Source organism: Neomonachus schauinslandi, chromosome 7 (assembly GCF_002201575.2).
Source record: "Neomonachus schauinslandi chromosome 7, ASM220157v2, whole genome shotgun sequence".
NCBI classification, from domain to species: Eukaryota; Metazoa; Chordata; class Mammalia; order Carnivora; family Phocidae; genus Neomonachus; species Neomonachus schauinslandi.
In genome coordinates this window covers 133,684,134-133,708,289 of record NC_058409.1, presented here as the reverse complement: position 1 = coordinate 133,708,289, position 24,156 = coordinate 133,684,134, and the positions used below count along the sequence as shown (strand labels likewise).

At 35.8% G+C, this 24,156-nt stretch overlaps 1 protein-coding gene across 2 annotated transcripts in view; it reads right to left on the bottom strand.

The window, feature by feature from the left end:
* CDH12 (cadherin 12) overlaps positions 1-24,156 on the bottom strand; it is a 252,200-nt gene that overhangs the window by 102,659 nt on the left and 125,385 nt on the right. The window lies entirely within an intron of this gene.

Genomic DNA, 24,156 nt, shown 5'->3' with positions numbered 1-24,156 from the left:
ATAAACTTTTGTAAAAGCAAGAACTATAGTGAGGTCACATCTATGGAAAATTATTGTAATAAATAGCAGTTCACACTACCTAGAACCGAGTGAGCTTGATTATTGATTATTTCACAAACTCAAAGACATTATGACCACATGACATGGCACTATTTGCAAAAATGCTCAAGAATCCACATGTACAGGGGCGCCTGGGTGGCTCAGTCATTAAGCGTCTGCCTTCGGCTCAGGTCATGATCCCAGGGTCTCGGGATCGAGCCCCACATCGGGCTCCCTGCTCCGCGGGAAGCCTGCTTCTCCCTCTCCCACTCCCCCTGCTTGTGTTCCTGCTCTCACTGTCTCTTTCTCTGTCAAATAAATAAATAAATAAATATTAAAAAAAAAAGAAGAATCCACATGTACAGTGATAGTGTGTATAGCTATGAAGTAATAATAATTATGGGCATTATTGTTTAAATAATCTTAGCTAATAGAGAAAGGTATGTTATTAGTGTGTAAATTACTGTGGTTTTATTTTAAGGTTTTGTTCATTTTATGTTGCTGTGGTTGATTGCTTCAATGATTTAAGCTGAGGTTTGGTTTTAGTAATTGCTACAAAAATAGAAGACTCAGAAACCTACTTGTTTTGCTAGATTCATTGTAACCCAATTTGTCAGTGCAGGTGTGTTGTAGCTAAACAAAACTCAAACTTTATTAGATTTCATATGCTTTCTTTTGTTTAATTTAAATTCAATTTATTAACATAAAATGTATTATTAGTTTCAGAGGTAGAGGTCAGTGATTCATCAGTCTTTTTTTTTTTTTTTTTAAAGATTTTATTTATTTATTTGACAGAGAGGCACACAGCGAGAGAGGGGACACAAGCAGGGGAGAGAGAGAGGGAGAAGCAGGCTTCTTGCCAAGCAGGGAGCCCGATGCTGGGCTCAATCCCAGGACCCTGAGACCATGACCCGAGCCGAAGGCAGACGCTTAATGACTGAGCCACCCAGGCGCCCCGATTCATCAGTGTTATGTAATACCCAGTGCTCATTACCTCAAGTGTCCTCCTTAAGGTCCATCACCAAGTTACCCCGTCCCCCCACCTCCCTCCCCTCCAGCAACCCTCAATTTGTTTCCTATGATTAAGAGTCTCTGTCTCCCTCTCTGATTTTGTCTTATTTTATTTTTTCCTCTTTTCCCCTATGATCCTCTGTTTTGTTTCTTAAATTCCACATATGAGTGAAATCATAAAAAAATTGTCTTTCTCTGATTGAATTATTTCACTTAGCATAATACCCTCTAGTTCCATCCACATCGTTGCAAATGGCAAGATTTCCTTTTTTTGATGTCTGACTGGTATTATGTTGTGTATATGTACCACATCTTCTTTATCCATTCATCTGTCAATGGACATCTGGGCTCTTTCCATAGTTTAGCTATTGTGGACATTGCTGCTATAAACTTTGGGGTGCAGGTGCCCCTTCGGATCACTACACTTGTATCTTTGGGGTAAGATTTCATATGCTTTCTAATAGAAATTCTCCCAATTGACATACAAATGACAATGCTTAAGCCAAATAATCCTATCTCATTTTCTTTATCTATAAAATGGGAGTTTTGGAATAGATGTCTTTAGATTCCACTATACAAACACAAATTGTGATTTTGGACAGAGGAACTTAATTAAATTGATCCCTAATCAAGTTAAAATTTAATGAATTTATCAACATTGTTCACGTCACATAAGTTTTCTATGAAATTTTCATTTCATATGATTCTCTCTTGAGAATGAAACCTAAGATTTAAATTTTAAGGATTTATAGTTATCTTTCTCATGGTGATATACTGTTTCTTTTATAAAAAACTTTAAAAATTGGACATGAATCCTAAAACTCATTGCCAACAGAAAAATAGCATATACATCACCATTACTTTGTAGAATAGCAATCTTTTTATTAACCACTTTGAATTTTTCACAGTAACACATAAAAATAAAGACAGAAACTATTATATCACTAAACTATAATTTTAATGCATACTGTATGGAACACTGAACTTATCTTCACAATATAAGTCAATAACTTGGAGGCATTCCTGTTACTTAAAGCAATGAAACTATAGATGCTACTTGAAAATACAAGTTTGATGACAAAAATAGAATTAACTATGCCATTATTTCCAAATGCAAGCTATCTCTCTTGGTTTTTAATTCCATTATTTATCATGAAGCTTCTCCTATTACACTAAAATGATTCCTTTTCAATATTTTGGTGACTATATCATTATATGAGATTTTTCATATATAGTATTTTTTATAAAGAGCTTTAAAGTTGTAAGCCAGCCATAAAAATAGAGTGCAGATTAAAAGATTAAAAGGGATTAAAAGTCTAAGAGAGAGTGAGTTATAGCTAGATGGGGTTACCCATGAATTTATTTTATGATCCAGCTGAGGAGGCAGAAAAGAGACCAAATGAAAAGTGGGCAGACAGCAGGAGATGATGCTGCAGGAGAACAAGAGTATTCAGAATAATAAAGTCACAAATTCGATTCATGTTTTATTTAAAAGGTAGATTGGAAACTTGGCAAAGGGCAATTTGGGGGCATAATTACAGATTATGGGTTACTGGCATTAAAAAAGAAGCTATGAGAAGATAAATTTCAGGAAAGGGTTTGATGTCCTTGCATGTAAAGATCTGGCAGCTCGTCAGAAGTCCACCTCGAAAACCAGTCCTTACTGCATGCTGGGGCTGAGATTCGGTTCTAAGTTTTCCTCTTAGTCCTTTAGATCTCCGAACCTGAGGCCATATTCAGCAGAAGGTTCCATGCCTTTAAGGGTTTGGGTAGCAGTTTAGTCCCTTCCCTAACTCCAACCCCTGAGTAGTTGTGACTCAAGTAAAGTCATACTTACTGCTGCTATGGTTTCCTTTCATTACCTTGTCTATAGATTCTAATGGTTCCTTCCTTTGGAGTGAGGCTCAGAAGTATGGATTCTTTCCTGTCTGTGACTTTAGGGCACTAACCTAAGTCTTTTGTGTTGATGAGAACCATTTTCCCACTAGGATATTTTACACACTTTCCTTTTTTGTTTAATTTTTTGAGGGTCACAGTGAACCCCATCTCTTAGGATATTCTATCTCAGCAGGAAAGCTTCAGTGTCTCAAGGCTTCCATCTCTTAGTCCTGAAGGGGGAGATTTTGCACTAAGGTGCAGACTTAAGCCTTCCATAATTTCCAGAACACAGAAACACAGAGACCCCAACCCACTTATCTAGTGACTGGCTCTAAAGATACACATTTAATACCAGGGGACCTCTTCATTTACCCTCCAGGAAGAAGAAAAGTTCCATAGATTTTCACTTATAGAGCATCAATTAAGTGACTGTGGTTGTGACAGCTAACAGTATACTATGTACTGAGAATATAAGAATAAAAAAGAAGTAAAACCAAACCAAAAAAAAACTGCCCTTAAGAACAAATAATCAAAGAATACTTAAGTTTATTTTATGATTTCTTTTGTGGAAATCAGAATATTATTTTCTTCTGCAGAGCCCTCTCCTTTCCTAAAAAAAAGGTTATAGTATGCCAGTTAATATATACAGATCTACTGCAATGTGTCAAATGTTGCAAAGAACATTTTACATGCATTATTTCACTTAATGCTTGAAACCATCCTACCTTCTATAATTAGCTCCATTTTTACAAATGCTAAATTGCATGTAGTAAACTGTGGAGATGTGAAAATTCGGGCAGCTGACAACAAAGCCTTAGCCTGTAGCCACTACCTTGGACTACGTACAGGAAACATGGGAACTCTTTGTAGAGTAACTAAGCTCTTCAATTTGTCTGGCAATACTTGGTGCAAAAATTTTATTTCTAATTTTTTAAATATGGAAATGAGCTTTTAAAAATATACTGCCTGTTTTAATGTTTGTACCTTTGTAAGATATTTTGAATCAGGAAGTGTGATGCTTCCAGCTTTGTTCTTCTTTCTCAAGATTATCTGGCTATTCTGAGTATTTTGTGGTTCCATATGAATTTTAGGATTTTTTTCCAGTTCTATAAAAAATTCCATTGGGATTTTGATAGGGATGATATTGACTCTCAGATCACTTTGGGTAGTATGGATATCTTAGCAATATTAAGTCTTCCCATCTAGGAACACAAGATGTCTTTCCATTTTTGTGTGTCTTCTTCAATTTCTTTCATTGATGTTTTACAGCTTCCAATGTATAAGTCTTTCATCTCTTTTGCTAAGTTTATTACTAAATACTTTATTCTTTTTGATGTTATTGCACATGGGATTGTTTTCTTTTCTTTTCTTTTTTTTGGTGGTCTGTTGTTACAGACAGAAATGAAACTTATTTTTGGACATTGATTTTGTATCCTGTAATTTTACTGTGTTTATTAATTCTAACAGTTTTTTGTGGCATCTTATTTAGAGCTTAAACAATGAATATTAATACCAAGCAACCAATGTTAATACCACTAAAATAACATTTAGGTTTGCATAATTAGTGGTATGATGTAACTGCTGAAACCAAGAATTTTTTTATGTCTGTATATTGCTCAATAATATAGAGTTCATTAGGAATCTAGCTAGCTAATTAGCTAGCTACGCATCTTTGATTCAACAACAGTCTTAGCATCTTTAAGCTCTGTTTCCTTGTCAGCAAAATGGTAATAGCAGTACAAATCTCCAGATGATGTTATCATCAGTTCAAAATGAAAATCCAAGGAATAGAGAGGCTAAGATACTTTTCAGGGCTCATATGTCAAATAACGACACTGTGGCAAGTTGCAGATCTGATTGGCCTTGAAGCCCATATTCAAATCATAAATATGACCTACCTTTCCTAAGCACCATGTAGCCTAACAGCTCCACCTATATGTAACAGTATCATAGAACCTTCTAACACCTATATGTAGAAGGCTTTTAAGCCTTCTCCCCTATCAAATGCCTCCTACCCCTATCCATGGCAGCTGCCTTCTCTATAGCCCTGACTCCTTTAAGTAAAGCAATGGCAACTACAGATATTAACAGCTTACACAAACGGTGCGACTTTAGACCAATGTTTTATTTTTTTAATTTTTTTAAAGATTTTATTTATTTGAGAGAGAGAAAGTAAGTGAGAGAGAGAGCACGAGTGGGGATGGAGCAGAGGGAGAAGCAGAGAGAGAAGCAGACTCCCCGCTGAGCAGGGAGCCCAACACAGGCTATGGACTCTTTCCCAGGATTCTGAGATCATGACTTGAGCCAAAGGCAGATGCTTAACCAACTCAGCCACCCAGGCACCCCTAGACCAATGTTTTAAAGTTATTTGAACAGATAAAATATGCATTTTATATTACAGTTTAGAATGCACTTAAACAGATTCGGTAAAATATAAATTCTCTCGAAGCAGACATTTTGTCTCTTTTGTTCACAGCTGTGTGTATTTTTTGTGCTTAAAATAGTGCCTAGCAATATGGTGATCAATAAATATTTGCTGAAAATTAAATATAAATATATATATATATAAACTTATAAAATAAAAAAAAAATCAATTACAGGATGCCATTCCAAATCCTCTAAAACCAATTTTTTGGAAGTGATTGCTTAGCTATATCTTTAACAAGTACTATATGATGATCCTCATACTGAAGACATTTTGAGAAACATCAGAAAACTTCCACTCCTCAGTGAGGTAGGATGTTGCCAGGCTCCTTCCAGAGGCACATAATGTTGTTAAGGACTAACTCTCTACCCCTCTTTATCATCTGTTCTCAGGGAACATAGAGATGCTTTTCTAACACCTAGATTCCCACACTGCCTCTTTTTTTTTTTTTTTAAAGATTTTATTTTTTTTATTTGAGAGAGAGAGCATGACTCAGGGGGAGGGATAGAGAGGGAGGGATAAGTGACTCCCCACTGAGCAGGGAGCCCCATAAGGGGCTTGATCCCAGAGTTCTGGGATCAGGACCTGAGTCAAAGGCAGATGCTTAACTGACTGAGCCACCCAGGTGCCCTTCACACAGCCTTTTTTGAATATTCCATTATTTCTTCTAGTCCCACATCAGGGGGATCAAAATTTCTCATAACCAATCAAGTTCTCTTCTCATTCCCTACCTCTCACCAAAACAGCTTCTTTTATCCAAGTGACTAATCTCCATGGTTCACAAATATGTGATAGGTGTGGACATGGATACTTATGGAAATATGGATGTGAGAATGTTGGGGTGGGGTCATTGTGGAGGGAATGAAAAGAAAAAGTGATACTGTCCCTTCCAGATTATTAATTCCTAAATTTGGCAGATCATTACTATCACTTGAGTGTCTTATTTATTTCTGTTTTAAATGCAGATTTTCCTACTCAATCACTGGAAATTCTCAGAATCCATTTTTTTAATATCTCCCTACTACATTTTTAAGAAGATTTATTTATTTATCTTAGAGAGAGAGGTTGGGGGAGGGGCAGAGGTGGGAGAGGCAGAAGGAGAGCGAGAGAGAGACTCAAGCAGACTCCATGCTGAGTGCGGAGCCTGACACGGGGCTAAGTCTCACAACCCTGAGATCACGACCTGAGCCGAAACCAAGAGTTGGACGCTTAACCAACTGTGCCACCCAGGCGCCCCTATTACATTTTTGAAGATTTAGCAACTTCATGTACTAACCAAGGCAAAAACAAAATGTGTGCCCCAATTTATGTATGTTATATTCTCTGACTTTAAGAAGTTTGCAATCAAACTGTAGGAGGCATGGGACAATTAGAATAATAGATCAGCCAAAACATAAGTTTAACAAAATCAAAGGAAAAATGGCTTGATGAGATTGATCTCCATCATTAGAGTAGTTGGTAAAGGCTTGTGGTCCATCGACAACTGAATTTTGAACTTGAAGAATGGGTTTTGAAGGTAAAAATGTTAGAAGAAAACTGTCCAATGATAAAAGTGTTAGAAGAGAATACCGGAAAGTAGAAATGCACTTTTTTTCCCTCAAACCCACAAGGGAATCGCTTGGGAATAGAGTGAGTTGTATTGTTGCATCAGTGAAGAGTAAGTTAAGATAAAAGTGAATGGGGTCAAATGTGTACTATTATCTCCCTCAAGGTCCTCAATCTACACATTTAACAAAATTTCTTGAGAACAGACAAAATAGCTCTCAATATTTGGAGAAGACAATGTTAATTTTTTTTTATCACAATACAAAATCTTTAGCTATCAACAATGAAATTGTAGAGTACTCCTTAGAATATTATTATGAAGAAATCAATTCTTCTTATCTCTAATTTTTTAATCTCCACTTCTTCACTTGTTCTACTTCACCAGCATTTAAGATGGCAGGCAGGTAGATGAATAAAAAGATGGCAGGTAGGCTGTGTGCTAAGATATTAATAAATGACTGACAAACCAAATGTTATCTCTACATGAGCATCAGTAGTAACATGGGATACTTCTGGTGGTTAAAAACAGAGTCTTCACATAGTTAAAATCTGGATTCCTGTGATTTTCATCAAATTGTCCCCATTTTGCTCTCTGGAGACACTGAGGATTTATAACTTACATGATGACCTTCAAATATTGGAAAGCAGCACTCGTATTCCTCCTTATCGTTTCTTTTTCCAACTGAACACATATGCCTTCTTCAACTATTCCTTGTATAACATGGTTTTTCACCATGTACTTCTTATTCTGCCTCCCCTGGTCCCCATGAGGCTGTTAAATGTCATTGCTGGCACCCAGAAATAAATTCTTAAGTTGTAGAAAAATTGGTGCCAGTTTGAGTGAGACTGTCCTTTCTATTAATTTAATTAGAACCTGTATGAACTCCTGTAAGTGATTAACTGTATATCGTGGGGGCATGAGAGCTAGGAATAAAACTACTTTTGAGCAGAGCTGGGAGTAGATGGCATAAATTCAGTTTTGCTCCTTTTCCCAGGTTTTCATTCAGCATTTTTGTACTACCACTACTCAATGAGCCAATTAACTAAACACATAGTCTACACAAAAAGTCTGAGCATGTAAGATAAAAAAACAGATACATCGAGGAGAGTGCAAAAAGAGGACTAGATTAGCCACTCCTGGGGCAGTATCTTACAGGCAAATATTTGGTTACAGTATCCGCAAAGGTTAAGTTCTCAATTGATGTCAACCTAGCTGTACAGCAGATCTGAGATAGGAAGAGAGGACCTATGTTTTCCATTTTTTTCTTTCATAATTTTGTTTCATATAAAATCAGATTATTAAATGTTTATTTCTTCAAGTAATAGAGCCTTAGTTTTTCAAGCTTTAAGAAGATGATTACTAATTGAGAAAATCTCATGTGTCAGCTCACAGATAATATTCTTCACTATTATAATTTTTCCTCAGTCTAGAAAATAGTTTATAATGCTTTATCTAAATATAGAAGTCACATGTCTTCATAGAAATTAAAGTCACTCATGACCCCAAATCTAGAAGCCATGTCTGATAACACTTTTAAGTCTTATTGTTATTTCTACACAGATTTAAGTAAATTGAGACACTATTCATAGTATATTGTAAGCTGCTTTTTAAAATTCAATATATATAGGGATAATCAGTTTCTAAATATTATTATATGACATACTTTTAATAAATATACAGTATTTAGTCACATGAATTCTCATACTATTTTTGTAAAGCTAATCTTTCATTAATGGTCATCTAGTTAATTCGTGCTTTCACAATTATAAATAAGAGCACATATATATCCTTGCAAATACAAATGGATACATATTAGAAAATTAGCTTATTTCTAAATATATTAAATATTTAAACTAGAAAAGAATATCCGATTATATATTTCTGATAGGAAAATCAATATATTGAAGATGCTACTCTTATATTTTTAATGAGGAAAATATAAGATCAATGTGCCTCATTGTACATCACATTTTTCTATTTTATCTCTTAGCCAGCTTTTCAATAACAGAAAGAGAAAAATGAAACCAGTATTTTCTAAAAAATAAAACTGGATCATTACAAGTACAGTCTCAATTTCTGAACCACCAAGTGTGTAAGGGATACTTTTCTTTTAAATATGGACACAATTTAGCAAAATGGAGTGGAGCACAGAGAGGTTTGGTTTCTGGCTCCCTGCAGAGGAACATTGCAATTCTGATCAGGAGGCCCACTAGCCACTAAACACATTCCCCTCCCTGTCACCGCTGCTTTTAGCAAAGCTGTCATTGTCTGCACCTGTAAAAAGACAGGCCAGCATTGCCTTTGTGAGGTTTATCTTTTAAAAGAAAAATATTACCAGTATATGCTTTGAAGCTAGACTCCTGAAGCTGCTTTTACCAAAGTAATGTGCAATAAAATATTTTACCTAAAGAAGCCTCTTCCTAGTCCCTGTATTCACATGTGTGCATCCTTGATAACACACATCACCAGCATCTTAAATGCAGAACAAAATCAGGAAGACATATTCTCCAGCTCTTTTGCATTCTAGACATCACAAAAAAACATGTGGTTTTTTTTTTTTTTTTTGTTTTTTCTTTCCCACTGCTGTAGGAAGTAACCATATCTATAAAAGCAGTACTACAGTTTCTTTATATAGATGATGATAGCCTAAAACCCTTTTTGTGCTAGCATCAGAGGCCAGAGTTGCTTTTCTTGGCATATCAATTACCCAACTCGGGCAAGGTTTGACTTTTATTGCCTACAAAATGAGGTAAAATGTCAGGTGTAGTCTAAGACACTTCCTCTTACAGTACAAACTATATTTGACCAACAAAATACGAATCTCAAAGCTTCATTTGTCTTAGGAAATATGGAAAGTAAGATTAAATGACTGGCACTGAAATGAATCATTCCAGAAACACCTTAGTTTTCGCTTTGCCTAATTATAATAAACAATGACACTTGTGTGTATACATGTGTGTGTTGTTTCTGTGTATTTCTTTCTCTTTCAAGATCTAAACAACTATTGTATTTTAATAATTAAGATTTACTTCCCTCATTCATAGCCCCATCCAGGGTACCTCACCCAGCACAGCATCCACCAGAGATATTTAATTAATGGTAGCTTAAATGATTGAATAACTGGGGTGTCTAGGTGGCTCAGTCGGTTAAGTATCTGCCTTCAGCTCAGGTCACGATTCCAGGGTCCTGAGATAGAGCCCCAAGATGAGCTGTAGTCTTTCAGAGAATTATCTGGTTAAGAAAATATTTCAGTTGGTATATTTCTCTTGTGCTTCTACTATTCTAACTTACACTGGTCTTCGAACTCAATGGAGAAGGACTAAAAACGAATTGCATGCTTTACATGTATCTCCATTTGCGTGTTAATAAATATGGATATATTCCACATCCATTAAAGCACAATTTTTTTAAAGGATTTTCTTTATTTGAGAAAAGGAGAATGAAAGAGAGAGAGAGAGAGAGAATGAGCAGGGCTGAGGGGCAGTGGGAGAGGGACAAGCAGACTCCCTGCTGAGCCGGGAGCCCAACACGGGGCTTGATCCCAGGAACCTGGGATAATGACCTGAGCTGAAGGCAGACGCTTAACCAAGTGAGACACTCAGATGCCCCTAAAGCACAATGTTTTAGAGATAAAAGTGACTTGGCATATGTAGATTTTTGCAACAGGGATATACATAAAATACAAAGATATTTGTGATCCCTTATATATTTGAAAAGTAGAATAGCTCGATGAAGCTCCTTTTATAAGACTGCACCAAAAATAAAAGGACATTGTCAAGTATAGCTTATGAAGTGAATGTAAATAACACTATTTAGGAAAAAGAAAAGAAAAAAAGAAAATTTAAAGTAAAGAAAAACACATTTAATATGCAGCAGTTCTATATTTCAGAAACATGCCAAAATATAGATGCAAGTTGAAAGAAAAATCTGACTTTTCACAATTGACATGTCTCCTGTCACTGTTATCCAAATTATATAAACTATCATTATGCATTCATAGAATGTAGACTAGAATTCCAGTAAGTGATGACATTAAGTCCAAAAGTTATAATACATCCATATATCCCAACAGAATGAAACACTGGCCGTATCCTGAGTTGTTTAGGTATATCATAATTGCAATGTACAGTTCTATATTAAACATAAGATCTCATTCATTTTAAGGTAGCATAACATTTGAGATAAAATGGAATTAGGAGAAGATTAAGAGTTCCAGAAAATACATTGTTAAGTATTTGGTAATGTATTCCAATCTCCTTAGGTATTTAATAATACATTCTAATCCCCTTTATACACCTAAAACAAAGTCAACTTACAAATGTGGAATTTTTTGCCCAACATTGTTTTGGGAATATTCAACAGGAAATATTAACAGTTGCATCCTTCAAAGACTCAGCTTTGAATCTATGTTTAACTAGAAGTTGCTTAAGATAAAATCTATTTTTTATCCTCTGTTTTTTGAAATGAGGAAAAGAGCTAGAGAATGTTCAATGAAGTACCCCTCACAGTATTATCTATCTATTATTATCACAGTTGGGAGAAGAAATTAAATCCTTCATTATCAACACAATGTTCTTTGGTCTGCCTAACATTAAAGAAAATCTTCATCAATATTTCTTACATAGACAAACTATGAGGGCAGGTGAATGATGGGGCCAATGAGATAAACACAGGTACAATTAATGGGTGTTTGCCTCCTTTTCTATGGCCCTTTTCATAATAAATAACACTGCAGGGCCACTCCAGAGACTAAACAACATCAGAAGTCAATCTTTGGATTACGTCATCTGTATTTGGATGTGGCCAAAGTAGCTGAATTTATTTCTATTTGGAACAGTGAAAGTTTTCTTCAAGCAAATCAATACTCTATCATTACAGTTTCTATTTTTATTTAATTCTCCTTGCTAAATGTACCTTGTTAATTATTTGAAAACAAGTTGAGCGTGTGGCTGGATCACATCAAAACTATAAAGTAAGGGAGAAAGGCAGGAAAGGAGGGAGGCAGGGAGAGGTAAGACAGAAGAGAAAACTAGGAAAAACTCCAAATTTATGCTTAATTGATGGCTACTAATTTGAGTTCTTTTGGACTTGTTCCAACTCTGTGCAGAGAAATTGAGCTGCCTGTGATCATTATGCCAAGCTGATATAGGACATTCAGTATTAAATCCATTATAATTTCTTTGACTTTGGGTTAATAAAATCATATTTGAATTCTTACCATTTTCAGCAAAATGTAAGAATGATTATTCCATTGAACTCTATTTTAGGAATAAAAAATGCGTAATATTTTGAAATGACTCCTGTGATAATGTTAATAGTTCTACTTGTTTTGTTTAACAATAGAAAACCAATGATTGAAAGCTTCTGGGTTTAGTCAGATAGATATTTGGGAAGGCTCAGAGTGATGTGGTTATCAATCATGGTGATGAGCTGTCTTGTTGGTTTAACATGATTTTTCCTCGAATGAAACAAGAGAATCCCTTATTAGAATGCTATAGATTCTAATAAGGGATTATTAGAATAATCCCTTAGAGAATCCTATAGCTATAGAACGGATGGTGATTGTAGGATGGCAGTGGGAATAAGTGGCATATTTCATTGTTGTCACTTTCCTCAGGTTACCCAATCATATGCAGCTAGTTACTTCAGTCCAGAGATTAATTTGGATTGGGAAAGAGATAAGTCTGCTCTTCTAGCCTAATTTTATTCACCAGAATATTAAAAGCCACTGGGCGCCTGTGTGGCTCAGTCGTTAAGCGTCTGCCTTCGGCTCAGGCCATGATCCCAGAGTCCTGGGATCGAGCCCCACATCGGGCTCCCTGCTCTGCGGGAAGCCTGCTTCTCCCTCTCCCACTCCCCCGGCTTGTGTTCCTGCTCTCACTATGTCTCTCTCTGTCAAATAAATAAATAAAATCTTAAAAAAAAAAAAAAAGAATATTAAAAGCCACAAATTCTTCCTGTGGCAGAAGCTCATGCCATATATTAAAAATGTTTATTTTGATTTAAATATATGGACATAAATATATATGTTTATAAAAATGTTTGTACCAAAGTAAATTTATCTACAGTGAGCAATCTTTTGGAAACTCTAGTGGAAAATGGTTCTCAATGATCTGACCTATAGTCCTTCTCATCCTCAAAGAAACTATTTTGTTTCCTGAAAAGGTTTTAGAAAAAAGCAAATGTCTGTTTTCTTCCTTACTAGACCTGTCTGATTCAATAAATTTGCTTAAAAAACAACTTTATTAATGGAATAATTATACTCAAAAGCTTAATAACATGGTATAGACTAATGGTCAGAAAGAATAAACAAGCAGCAACTCCTCATATAGAATTGCTCTTGCTCTGGATAAAAGGATTGAGTAGATCAAGTTGGCCTTTGGTCCATGTATCCGCACTCCATACCCGTTACCAGCTACTTACTAACATTTTCCTACCTCTTGTTCTTGTCCCTATCTTTTGAACATCAGTATCTGCTAGGAGATACCCCGTTGGCATTACACTTTAATGACTTAGAACAGTTTTGATCATTACCTTTCAAGTTAATTGTGAAATTTCAAGCATGGGTGGATCATTCTAACGGGTGTTTGCAGGAACTATTTAGTTTAAGCTATCGTTGAGGGCAGAAGACAGGATTCAAGGGTTGCACTAATAGAATCTGAAAAAAAAGAAAAAAGAAAAAAGAAAACAAGTGCCACGGTAAAAGGAAAATTCAAGAGTGGGAGTAGAGAACAAAATTGGGTCCAGAAATGCACGGCAAGTTAAGAAATGGGCACATCAGAGAAGAAGGGGCAAATGCAGATATGTATCCCCTTGTGAGCCCAGACACACCCAGAGAATTTGTGCTGCTTGTCTCTTGCTACCTAGCGTGACTCATATTTACCAGCTGCACCGAATGCGTCTGTGTCTAACAATGTCATTGAATTTTTGGTGTAACACAGTAACATCACCTTTTTTTTGAACTACTCAACTTTTCTTTTCTTTTTTTTTTTTAAAGATTTTATTTATTTATTTGAGACAGAGAGAATGAGAGACAGAGAGCATGAGAGGGAGGAGGGTCAGAGGGAGAAGCAGACTTCCTGCCAAGCAGGGACCCCGATGCGGGACTCGATCCAGGGACTCCAGGATCATGACCTGAGCCGAAGGCAGTCGCTTAACCAACTGAGCCACCCAGGCGCCCCTCAACTTTTCAAAAATAGGAATTCCAAATGTTTTTTGTAATTTTGATAGATGTTCACCACAAAATGTATGTGTGTAGTCTCTCTGCCGCTAAGAGTATTTTCAGTGAGGGGCGCCTGGGTGGCTCAGTCGTTAAGTATCTGCCTTCGGCTCAGGTCATGATCCCAGGGTCCTGGGATCAAGCCCCTCAGCAGTCTCTCTGTTCAATGGGGAGCCTGCTTCTCCTTCTCCCTCTGCCTGCCACTCCCCCTGCTTGTGCTCTCTCTGTCAAATAAATAAAATCTTTACGAAAGTTACTTAAAAAAAGAGTATTTTCAGGCGCCTGGGTGGCTCAGTTGCTTAGGCGACTGCCTTCGACTTCCTGTGTTTTTGCATATCCACTGTTGTATAAAAAAAACAAATAGAAAGGGCGCCTGGCTGGCTCAGTCAGTTAAGGGACTGCCTTTGCCTCAGGTCATGATCCTGGAGTCCAAGGATCAAGTCCCGCATAGGCTCCCTGCTAGGCGGGGAGTCTGCTTCTCCCTCTGACCCTCCCCCCCTCGCATGTGCTCTCTCTCTCTCATTCTCTCTTTCAAATAAATAAATAAAATCTTAAAAAAAAAACAAATAGACAAATGTAACGTTTAGAAATAATTATAGCACCCTTCCCCACCACTGGTTTTGAAGGCGAGTAGATTTATAAAGCAATCAATTCATAAGAGAAACAGAGGAACTAAAATGTCTTCTTAAGCATATAGTTAACTGCAAATAAGATTTTTCTCTGTTTGTCATTACCTATAATTCAGGAATAAAGGTCTTACACCAGAGATGATGGATTCAAGAGTTCCATATTTTAATTAATTATTCAGTCAAGAAATCATTTATTTAATGCTTGGGCCTGGTGCTTTATTTATTTAATGCTTAGGTACTGGTACATGCAGATGAGTGAAAGAAATAGATCTTAAACAAAATATAATACGTAATTAATAATGTAAAATATACTTAAAATACAAAAACATATAACACATACACACCAAATTAAAATGCAGTAGGTATTTAATAGGTGCAGATATACATTTAAGACACACATATGCACACACACACACACCAAAATAAACATGCAATTTGAAATGTAACCTGATTTTCTTACACACTGGTAAATCTGTTTATAATTTTTATCCAAATCATATAAAGAGCATTACTTCTTTTTTCAGTTTAAAATTCATTTGAGACCTCCAAAAGGTTTTTCTGACCAACCTCTGAAACTGAGAAAGAGCTGATTGCTTTTTTATCTTTATCTCTTCAGAGCATATAAAGAAATCCTATATTATCTGTGTAACTCTCTCTTTCTGAATGACCTGTGTTTCTTCTTCATCCCTTCAGTAGCTCCCATATATAAGAATGACTGTATAGAGCATAGATGGTTAATAATGTTTGCTCAAGTGAGTTAAAATGTGCAGGAAAATGGATCAATATAGTAAATAAACAGAAAAGGGACTGTTTTCAATGAATGGCACTTATTAATCTGCTACTCTCTTACTAATTGGCTGACTTTTATGTTATCGGGCTTTCCTTGTCATAAAAGAGGAGGGGCAGAGTGTAGTGTAGGGAGAGTGCAGTGCCAAAGACAGATGATTAAGTTTGCATGAAGCTCTCATGGAGTTGCTGAGAGAAATGGAACGCACCTCCGCCATCCACCATCCTCATTCTGCTCTTCACACATTCCTTTTTGGGGCATAATATTGGGGTTAGTTAACATATTTGACTAAACCAAAAAATATAGCAAGGATGGGAAGAAAAAAATACAGAAATGAGCAGGTTGGTCCCAGCGCTGAGTCAAGAGCAGAAACAGTGGTTCAGTATCCAGGTATTTTATTAATGCATGGAGCCTTCCTGACGAAGCATATCAGAGGGCTCATTCTTCCGTTAAAAAAACCACTGTTCCAGAAACATGCCTCAGTCTATTAGAGCGGCGGGGATTTTCTCCCAAGCTCCATTCTGACAATGTGGGAAACTGCATCACCTTGTTAGCACACTGCTTCTCTTTTTCTCTTTCCCCAGGGGCCCACTGAGCTGCTGATAACACACCACCTCTTGCCATTAGAAATGTCTTGGAGCCCAAAGGGTCTCTGTTCCCACCCGCAGCCTCTGAGGAAAGGGAGCCCAATCCTACCACCGTAGGGAGGCTCAAGCCCTGCCAAAGGAGGTTTACATCATTGAATATAAAGGTAGATAGTGGGCAGGCTCCCTTCAAGTAATTGTGTGTGATGGTAAAAACAGTAAGACCATCCCACGCTTCAGAGCAAATAGAGTGTGGGAACGCACTCTAGCATTGGACGGGGCCCTCCAACCTCACTTCCATTCAGCAGTTGGTGGCTCTTGGCTGTAACCTGTGTACCAGGAAAAGAATGGACCAGGCTAAAACAAACCCCCTCCCTTGCGAGCTAGCAGATAGCTTGAGGGAAGGTGAATTGGTTTTCAGACCTCTATTTAGTGTTGGATTTGAGTTCTGACCTCTGGCACACTCTCTGCCCTGCTAACTGGAATGACAGACAGCCAAACATATAACTTACTTTGTTAAAAAACTGAGTCACCAACGGACCAAATGAAAAATATGTATACATATATATGTGTTCTTGAAGAATTATAATACATTCATCCTTCTGACAAACAACCCATGTATTTTAATGCCAGCTTTTTTTCAAACATAGATTATTACCTTCACAGCTTGGGTAATTAAGAAATGGCACAAAAGGATTTGTCCCAGCTCCAATACCTAGGAGATGGCACATGCTTTTCAGTATATGTGGATTATTTCAGAAGCCGTCACATGAACACGATGCAATACGGGTTATGACAATTCTCAGCAGATTATCAGAATTCCACACCTATCCTCACCATTCACCTAGAAACACCAGGTTGTCATAACAACCTTTAAAGCCTAAACTTGGTAGAGATACTGAGTGCAATTCAAGGTAATCCACAATACAACTGATGTGTAAATAAATAAAATGTGGCTGTCATTTTGAAATCAAGAAAATACCAACTTTCTAAGATTGATAAATGCCTGAAAATGTGTAAGACAAAGTAACTATTGAACGCTTGACAGATAGCTCAAGTTATTGAAACTCCCTGCTATCCAGACATTGTAGGAAAGTAAGACCATTAATCCATGAGATAGTAAACATGTGGTAGCTTACCACTTTCAAAGTTTATTTGTTCATTTGTTTTGGTCAATATAATTCTTCTGAAAATGGCAGTAAAAAGTCGCAATTTAGAATATTGCTGGAGAAAATGTAGAAAGAAAATTAAGTAGAACTTTCACTTTCCTGTTCTCTGTTTATAGAATAATTGGAAAATGCAATGTGATGCAAAATGCTTGTGACTAAATCTGAAAAAAAAAATTTGTTTGAGAAAAATCAGCATAAAATTTATGTTATTCCAATAGAAATTGCCAGAAAATATGATCAACTAAAATGTTCCCCAATAAGGAGCTAGAAAAAAATTTTTTTTGTAAATAAAACCACACAGCCAGCTATTGTGATTTTCTACGACCCCGTCAACTAATGGTCACAGATTTTCTTTATAAATCCAGTTGAGAGAAATTTTCAGTGTCAATCCAGGAATTGAAATTCATTGGTCAAAAATATTGGCTAAATATGACTCTGGACAGCTAGAAAGCTTCTGGTGTTCTCAGAGCTTATGTTATTGATCCCTTTTATATTCTGCTAACAACAACAACAAAAAATCTCCCAAGTGATACCTTGATGTTACTGAAGAGAAATGAAGCACAGAATTTCTGTTATGTTGAATGAAAATTTACCGACAAAGGCTATCTTAAGTTTCTAGGGACAGAAGCATTAGCCTATTGTATAAGCCTCAATGTTTCTGAGTTTTCTAAAAATTAAACTGACAGATAAGACTATGGAATCACATGGGAGATTTTGATTGCATTTAAGCCAAGTCTGAAACAATCATGGAAACATAAATATATAAGTTACATATATATATATGTTTGCAACAAAAATATTTATACTAAATTTTATAAATATTTCTGGGATAATTCATAAGATAAAAATTTGGAATTATAAAACATATGTCAGGGATATCTTTAAGAAAAAATAAAAGCTCCCTAAAATGTATCTTTTGCAGTATATTAGAATGTTTCTTCTTGTCCTCTAATATTACCAAATACTTTCAAAAGACTGAATTTTTAAATACTTTTATACTGTAATTCCATTATAGGAAACATCATTAAAAGCGCAAAGAGAATTGAGTAGGTTATATGCCACTTAATGTTTATAATAGCTTTGGTATTTTTATTAAAGTCATCATAAAACTGACATGTTCCTTCTCAATGACAGGTATGACCTTATGTAGTAAAAGTACGTTTTGAATATTTAATAACGATTTAAATAATCAGAATTAATCAAAAGGTTTGTTTATTTGGGGAAGAAATTATGGGAGGAATCTATACTTATGGTCATGAAATGTAGATTAAAATTTCTTGAAGAAACAATTGAGAAGTGATAATTTTAAGTTTTACCAAAGAAACTGGACAAGTGAATAACAATGTCAAGCTGACTGGAGAAAAGTAATCATGAAAAATGAAGGAAGAAGTGTTCACCATGTAACTTGAATTTTATCATGGGAATTCAAAGAAACATGATTTGACATAAGAGATGGAAAGAAGCTATAATAGAAAAGGCATTTCTCCATGGCCCAAACTCTCTTGTCTTACTTTCCAGGAAAACTTCACTTCTCACCTCCCAGATATGGTCTTTCCAACTCTACGATTTAATTCACACTCTTTTTTTCACTGGGGGTTCTTCCCTTTTACTCTTTCTATATTTGCTGTAAATCTACCCATCCCTGAAATCTAAATTTAAATATTTTACCACCATGGATTTATCTGTGACCTTTCTAGCTAGAATTAATTTTCTACTCCCCTTGCTTCAACAACACTCTTTACTTAAAGTATTTATTGCAAGCCACCTCACATTATAGACCTTTAGGTACACAGTTAGTTTCATATCCTAGTTTGTAGATTTCTTGAAGGCAAGGGAAGTCTGGTTTATCTTTTCAACTCTCCTAATAACCAAAGGACTTAGCATACTACCACTTAAAAAATAGATACTTGATACAATGTAATAAAAGTAGGTCTTGCATAGGGTCAACCAAGACCCAAATTAAGAGTTGCTAGTGAGTAGGCTAAGTTACAAGCTTTCGAGTTTATTGTGTTTGTAAAAATCGAAGATATGTACTCTTTAGCAAAGAAAGAGCAATCTCAAAATTTGAACTCATTTAAAATTCAAAGGGCCCCAAATATCTATTTCTAATGGCAAAGCAATGAGAGTTTTCAGAGGCATCTGAGACTTGGCAGTCCAATAATCTAGGAAGACATTTCTTAAAGAAATGTAAGTAAGATGACCTATACAAAAAAAAAAAAAAGTTATTGGAAGTTTAACTTAAAAGGACTATATAGCAACTATTATTATTAGCATTATTCTAATATTTAAAAATATTAACTAATTTTGAATCATGCTAAGTGCTGCATTTTTATTACAAATTTAATATTATGATATTATCCATTTTTGTTCTCACAATAATTCATCATACTTCCCACTATAAAGATGAAAAAATCAAGAAAAGGGAATTTGTCTGAGGTCTTTTAATCCTCGAATTATTATTTAACATTTTATTTGCATAACTATGTGAATAAAATATATATAAATAGTTATAGAAAGTTAGAGATCACTTTCAAAGATTTATAAAAGTTAATTTACAATGTTAAGTGCATACTTTTTATTTCCAATGTATGCTACTGATAGTCATAACTTTATTTGGCACCAGCTCTCCAAAGTATATAGTCACGAATCCCAGAGTATATGTCTATGAGTTCTAATATCTATCTTAGGGCATAATATATTCAGTATCTACTGAAGAGAAGAGGGAGAAAATAAAAGAAGGAAGGAGAAGAGAAAGGGAAGAAGAGAAGAAAAGGCAAATACTATTTAGTGGCCATTCAAGTACCCTTGATATGTTAGATGTTGTTTCTGGCAACAATCAACCATATAATGATACAATCTATATGAGACAGGTATCTAATCCATTTAATAGCTATTCCTTTTTTTTTTTTTAAGATTTTATTTATTTATTTGACAGAGAGAGACACAGCAAGAGACGGAACACAAGCAGGGGGAGTGGGAGAGGGAGAAGCAGGCTTCCCGCCGAGCAGGGAGCCTGATGCGGGGCTCGATTCCAGGACCCTGGGATCATGACCCGAGCCGAAGGCAGACTAGTAATGACTGAGCCACCCAGGTGCCCCTTTAATAGCTATTCTAGATAATTAAATTCCCATGGGCTATATCACATAACTTTGTATTGTGTTACATTAACATTATCTATATAGAAATTATTACTCATTATTAGATTTAATATTGTTTTAAAATATTAAATTACTCACTATTCGCCATTTATTACAGTAAAACCACATAGATGCATGAGAAACGAGTGGTGACCTAGGCTCTATACCACTGTAAAACTGTATGTCGGACATTACACAGAAAGAGTCATGATATTTCTGTTTCTTCACTGTGGGTGATCACTTCTAATTTGGACTTCTAATAAAAATAATAATAATATTTGAAAACCGATTAAAGCCCCGCCTCCTCCAATCCCCAGGACCATTACAACAAGAGTGGAGAGATGTTGAAGTGCCTCAGAGTTAACACGGTGAGAAAAGCAACACTAGTGCTAAGTATTGAGAGTAGCAAAGGGCTGCCCCAATGCACAGTCTTCTTTCAAAACTGCATCTAAATAAAGACGAGAAGTCCTTGAGAAGATAATTGAACGTCACAACCTACAGAGCACATGCCACACTGAGAACAAACGGCTCCATGCTGTTCTTCCTCACCGTAATTTCTGCCACGCGAAGTCTCCATCACAGAGCAATTGCTCAGTAAATATTGTGAAATACATGGCATATATGATAGAATTATAAAGAAAATATACTATAAATGAACTTGACAGTTTGATCTAGACTCCGCTGGAGAAGACATTGGCCATGCTTCTTCAAGGTTTTCCCCAAATCTTTAGTGAGGTGGCACACATTGTAGCATATGTGGTATATTTTTCACTACTAAACGTAGGTTGAGTCATTTCAGGAAAATATCTGGGTCTTCTCAAGTCCAATATTAAAGAAAAACAAGGTTTCTATACAATATATTAAATACCTGGGAGGTAGGAATCATATTAATACAATTAAGTTTCCAATTCCAAAAGTGGGCAAAACAGGAGAAAGTGCACCTCTTATAATTTTGTTGAATTTTGGATTATTTCTAACTGGTGTGGATCCATGTCACACATAATAAGAGCTCATTCAAATCTCCAACCATTTTAAATCAAGGTAAATAATTTCAGATTCCAATTTTCAAGTAACCTTTTTTTTTTTTTTTTTTTTGGTCAGAAATTCTTTGGAACTGTTCTAGTTCTCCAACATGCTTTCCCAACTGAATTAAAAAGTGATATCTCAATTTACTTTGATTTATATCCCTGAAACTGTTGCTTCAGTGCCTTCTGATTTCATACCTGCATAATAAAGCTCCTGCTTTGCCCATCAAATTTCAGCAAACGATCACCGGTGTATCTCTCTGGATACTGTCTTTGTCATGTCTCCAACTTCACTTCAACCAACCACTTCCACATATGATTTTCCAGCAACTCTGAGCTCCCAAGAAACGAGGTGTTTTTATTTACCTCAGTTGATTTGCACCTAATCCAGACGTGGCAAATAATATCACAGGCCTTCAGTCATTTATATCCATGGTGAGGTTTTCCAAACAACAGTCATTCAAATATTTCCTTAACAATTTTGCTCTGTCTGTATATTATTAGTACTATTATCACTACGATTTGAATATATAGCATATACTTTATGATGAAAGGAATTTTTTTTGTTCTATTAGGTATGGTATGTATAGTACTTAGAATAATACCTGCCCTGTAGTAAGCCCTCGAGAAATAGCTATTGAATAAATAAGTGAACACATTAAGGTATAGTATGTGGAATATATTAAAATTATCACTATTAAAACTAAGCAGTATTATTAAATTCTATCTCTATATTGTTGCTTTCTGTACGGTATGTCCTAGAAGTTTGCACCCTTTGGGTTATGAAAGAAATTTGCAAGTAATAAATAAATGTAAAGGCTTACTAATCCAGAATGAGGCTCTTTCTCAGATCCTTGCCATTCAAAGTGTGTTCTAGGACCAGCAATCAGCCAAGATAGACAATAAATAAAAACACAAATGAGTAATAAAAGTTAAAAGGTATAGTTGAGGAAACCTCCAAGGAAAGAGAGCAAAAAGACAGAAATAGGATCAAAATGGGAAAACAAGTATCTGAATAATAGGAGCTCTAGAAGGAGAACAAAAATGGGATGTAGAATAATCAACAAAGTATTTTCCAACTTATTTCCTAAAAATAAAAGCATCAATTTCTGATTCATATGTGTCCCTAAGAGCCCTGCAAGATGAATGAAAATAGACCCAAAGCAAGACTCAAGATTGGGAATTCTCAAAATATCCGGGATCCATCTCTGTAGTCACTTCCGGGAAGCAATCATCTTAGTCAAAGCTCAGCCCCCTTCTCTGTTGGACAATTAGAACTACAGTCTGCTTTGCTGCTCTTCTGCCCTAAATTCCACCAATAAACCTCACTTTTACATTTTTGCCATGTGTCTCCAAATGGTGTTTGGCCTTTTTTTGTGTGTGTTTTTTTCTATTGTATGACACAAGATCTCAAAAATTTTACCTACTATGTATTCTCTCACAGGGATACATACATGTGTTCAACCAAAATAAGGAAGCTAACTAAGGCAGAAGAAGGTCAGAAGTTTTAGGAAAAAGGAGAGCAAACACCAGAGAGAGGTGGTGGCTGCTGCAATTCTAGAGAGCAAGCAAACCAGATTGCAATTGATCAGAAAAGAGTGAGGAAGACTTCTTCAAGACTATAAATTAAGGTAGTAGCTAAGGTATTGAGATGAGATTTACTTCACTGAGCATGCATACATAGGAAAAAGTACAAAGGACACCCCCCCATAAATTCAAAGCTGTATTAAGTTGAAGGAAACCAAGCAAGTATTTGCATAGTCATAATAATGTATGCTCTGAAAGTCAGTAAAATTCTGTCTTTAGAAAGAAAAGATAAATGGGGGGGGGGGAGTACTTTTAAGGAGGTATCAGTGAGTCAGGAAATGGGGTGAGGGAGGAAGACAACAAGCATCTTTGTAGGGGATTACTTTGTCTTACAGCCTTTTGGAACTATTTGATTCAAAGTATGTGCTTTAAAACTCAAACTAGAAACACAGACGATAAAACAAAGTAAAAATAAAATAATTTTAAAAAGGAAAAGAGATGGGGAAATGATAGTATTCCAATTGTGACCATATCCTAATTTTATTAGGGACTTGCCCCAACTATTTATAAAGTACTGACTAAGCAGTCGCCAGGCACTGGAAATAAAGCAGTGAATAAAATAGAAATCTTTGACGTTACAGAGTCTGTCTTTTCTTCCCTGGTAGATTGGAAAATGACTATATGTAACCAAATCTGCTCTGTAATTTTCTAACTCTAAGTTTTAGAGCTTTTGCAACTGACTGCAATTGCCAGGTTCTGGTCGCCACTCTGATCCCCTCTGTCATTCTCCTTCTGACCCTCCCCATTCCAGTCAAATGTACTCTTCTCTCAGTCCTTGCATTTTCTGCTTTCTTGAGCTAGAAAACACTTCTCCCTAAATATACCAATGGACTCATTCATTCCAACCTGGGCCAAATTCTATCTCATTAGAGAGACCTCCTTGAGCATTATCTTTCAAATACCTACTACTGAGCAACAAGAGCAAAAATAAACAATAGGACTACATCAAATTAAAAAGCTTCTGCACAACAAAGGAAACAATCAAGAACATGGGGAGTCAACCTACAGGATGGGAGAAATATTTTCAAACTATATATCTGATAAGGGGTTATTATAAAAAATATATAAGTAATTCATACAATTTAGAGAAAAAAAATCTGATTTAAAAATAGACAAAGGA